The 4,038-nt window shown below is 37.0% G+C and overlaps 1 long non-coding RNA gene across 1 annotated transcript; it reads left to right on the forward strand.

The window, feature by feature from the left end:
• Window positions 1–205: 205 nt before the first annotated feature.
• Window positions 206–864, forward strand: LOC140523779 (uncharacterized). The gene is made up of 2 exons (XR_011973469.1): window positions 206–291; window positions 602–864. It is a non-coding gene; the product is annotated as an uncharacterized lncRNA (long non-coding RNA).
• The last annotated feature ends 3,174 nt before the right edge of the window (window positions 865–4,038 follow it).

Raw genomic sequence — 4,038 nt, forward strand, 5'->3', positions numbered from 1 at the left:
GATAAGGCAGACAGAAGCAAATGACAAGGGACAAGTAGGATGCCACTACTACCTATACTATTGCCCCCTCTCCCCTAACTTAGAATAACATCTGCCTCATTTACCACCATGGTAGAGAGATACAAAAGTTATATTTAACCAGAAATTATTGAGAATATTAATTTTCTTTTTCTAAAGTCCTTCCATCCCAAGAAAGTGAAGAAGTATGGTAAAGTGGATGAAGCTTTGTGGTTGAATTAAGTAGACTTGGATTTGAGTCTGTGACCTTGGGCCTTCCTTCAGCCTCTCTGAGTGAGTATTCCATTTCCTTATCTATAAAATATGTATAAGAATGCTTGTACTAGTCATATCACAGTGTAGTGATAAGAAAAATACTTAAAAATATAATGCTATATAACCAATATGTATATATGTATCTCATTAGTTTTAGACTGAATTGAACTCAGGTTCAAGAAGCTTTTTGGAGGTATAATTATTTTGTTAAATACTCTCATCAAAAAATTATAAATTAATCATATGGTCCTACCACTGAAAATGTTATTGATTCAAAACACATTAGGATGTTTCAGAAATAAAGATTCTCCTCTTGGTTTTTTCTCAGATTCTCCTCCAATGATGGCCCCATGGACTTCAAAAGTAAGTTCCATAAGAGTTGGTGCTAACCCAGCTTCTGGGATACGAACTCACTGTTTGACAAAAATTGCTGGGAAAACTGGATAACAGTGTGGAGGAAATTAGGCATAGACCCATACCTGACACCGTACACAAGAATAAAGTCCAAATGGGTACATGATTTAGGTATAAAGATTGATACCATGAATAAACTGGAGAAGCAAGGAATAGTGTATTTATCAGATTTATGGAGAAGGGAAGAATTTTTTACTAAAGAAGAGATAGAAAGCATTATGAAATGCAAAATGGATAACTTTGATTACATTAAACTGAGAAGTTTTTGCACAACCAAACCCAATGCAACCAAAATCCGGAGGGATGTAGTAAATTGGGAAAGAATTTTTATAGCTAAGCTTGGGGATAAAGGCCTCATTTCTAGAATATATAGAGAACTGACTCAAATGTATAATCATACAAGTTATTCCCCAATTGATAAATGGTCAAAGGATATGAACAGGCAATTTTCGGAAGAAGAAATTAAAGCTATCTATAATCATATGAAAAAATGCTCTAAATCACTATTGATTAGAGATATGCAAATCAAAACAACTCTGAGGTACCACATCACACCTCTAAGATTGGCAAACATGACAGAACAAGAAAATGATAAATGCTAGAGAGGATGTGGGAGAGTTGGAACACTAATTCATTGTTGGTGGAGCTGCGAGCGCATCCAACCATTCTGGAGAGCAATTTGGAACTATGCCCAAAGGGCTACAAAAATGTGCATACCCTTTGACCCAGCAATATCGTTACTAGGACTGTATCCCCAAGAGATCATAAAAATGGGAAAGGGTCCCACATGTACAAAAATATTTATAGCAGCACTCTTTGTAGTTGCCAAAAACTGGAAGTCAAGGGGATGTCCATCAATTGGGGAATGGCTGAATAAACTATGGTATATGAATGTAATGGAGTACTATTGTGCCATAAGAAATGATGAACAAGAAGACTTCAGAGAGGCCTGGAAGGACTTATATGACCTGATGCTGAGTGAAAGGAGCAGAACCAGGAGAACTTTGTGCACAGCAACGACCACAGTGTGCGAGAGTTTTTTCTGGTAGACTTGGAATTTCGTAATAACGCAAGAACTTCTTAAAAAAAAAAAAAATCCCAATGGTGGTTCTCAAGGCAAAATGCCTTCCACACTCAGAGAAAGAAATATGGAAGTCATTCGCAAAATGTAGCAGATCATGTTTGTGTATGTGTATGTTTTTGTGTATCATGTTTTGATTTGTTATATGATTTCTTTCATTTATTTTAGTCTGGCTACATAGCATGACTATAGTGAAAATATACTCAGTAAGAAAGTATATGTAGAACCCATACAGAATTGTATGCAGTCCTGGGGAGGGAGGGGGGATGTGGGGGGTAAGTGTGGGGGGGATAAAATCTCAATTGTATGGCAGTGATTTTTAAACATTAAAAAATAATAATAAAAAAAAGAAGAAAAAAAAAGGGTTGGTGCTAAAAAAAATGTAAGATTTTGAAAAGGACAAAAGATGTAGAACTAATAGGCACCATAAAGGGATTATAGTCCAATCCCTTCCCTTTAAATGTGGAGAAATTATGATCCAAAGAGGTTTAGTGGCTGGTCTGGTCACACAAGTAGTAAATGGAATAGCTGAGATTGGAACTCAATTCCAAATTCTCAATTTTTTTTCTACTTTACTATTTATATTTGTTACTGTCATTTTTTTTTTTAGCAAAATAGAATAGTTTCTAGGGGTTCTAAGTTTAACATTATACATATTTACTATTCTAGTTGGTCACTACCTCTACCTGGAAGAAGCAGTTTCATTAGTATATCTGATATATACTTTCCAGAACAAATACCTTTAATATGGTGTTTGCACCCAAGGACCTAGAAGGCCGCATGTGGCCTTGAGGCTGCAGGTGCCCTACCCCTGGAAACTTTATTTTTTAAAGCCAACATCTTGATATGTAAGGTGGACAAACAGAAATGAAAAGGTAATTTGAATTTGGGTTTTGATTTAATTGTTACTGAATGTGCCACCTGAGTATGTAGATTAGAAAAGAGACTAAAACACCAGAACCAAATGGAGATAGAGATTTCTTTGTCAAGAGCCATTTGTTTGTTGTCAAACACTTGGCTAGAATTCACTGAGGGACAGATGAACCAATGAATGATTTGACCATTAGGTTTTTTGTTTGTTTGTTTATTTTTTGTCACCTCAGCTCCCTGGGAATTTAGAAGCAAAGAACCCACTATTGACTCCACTACTTTAGTTCACCTCTATAATTCAAATGTCAGTGATTCATGATATATATATACAGTAGGATATACAATATACACAGCACCATGGATAGTGTATCATGCACATGATCCATCAGTGAATAATGGATTATTGACCTTGCTGGATGCAAGCCATGTTTGGGGATTTCTCCTGAAAACTAACCCACCCCTTGAAAATGACTACCAGAAGGTAAGTTTCTAAATCATATTTACTTGGTTTATTTCTTTATTTATAGCTTGTCCTAGGTCATCACTAAGCAAGCCTAACCTGATCATCCAGCTGGTGATAATTAGGTTCTCCTTTACCACTGGCATCACAGATGCCAGCTGTTACACTAGTCATTCATAATGGAATCTAAATAGGATAGCAACATTCCTCCCAGATCAGTTATGGACTAACTCTATTTCCCTCTCCTTATTTAGGGAGAGGGAATCTACCCTTTCTAAAGTAAAAGACTTCTCCACTTCCTCAAAAATTAAATACCCAGCACCAAAATTTTCCCAGAGGTGAGGCAGAATAAAGAAAGATCCTTTGTGAACACCCAAAGGAAGTATTAATCCTTTTGTCATGAAAGCAGGATTAAAAAGCTATTTTCCCCATTCATTTCTGGGTATCTGTAACAGTAGCTGGTTATTTCTTTAAAATCCATTTTTGCCATGCAGCCAGCTTTCTTTGGAGCTTCTTATTAAATTTGCTCCTAGTCAGAGTGTATGACAACACTACTGATGCTGTGCCCAACTTGACGCAGATGCTTGCTCAGATTCTACTTGTCGAAGAATTCAGCAACAGGGAGGATATGAAAGGCCACAGGCATTCAGAAATCTGGAAACAGAGCAGCTCAATAAGTGCCTTTTCTGCATAGGAAATGTTAACATTGGAGTTCTGAAGGGAGAAGATTGCTTGTTTACTTTGGTGATACAGATGCAGCATGTTTGGGGATTTTACTCCATTACAGGCCAATTAGGCAGCAGCTGGAATCAGTAGAGGTTTGCAGACCAAAGCATCATGGGCCTATTGAAGGCCTGCTTTTCCAGGAACTCAAGCAGGACAGCTTCCTTAGAGAAAACATCTTTCCTTCCCCTCCTCTCCCCAAGCCATTCTCTCCATC

The sequence above is a fragment of the Notamacropus eugenii genome, chromosome 2, assembly GCF_028372415.1.
Source record: "Notamacropus eugenii isolate mMacEug1 chromosome 2, mMacEug1.pri_v2, whole genome shotgun sequence".
NCBI classification, from domain to species: domain Eukaryota; kingdom Metazoa; phylum Chordata; class Mammalia; order Diprotodontia; family Macropodidae; genus Notamacropus; species Notamacropus eugenii.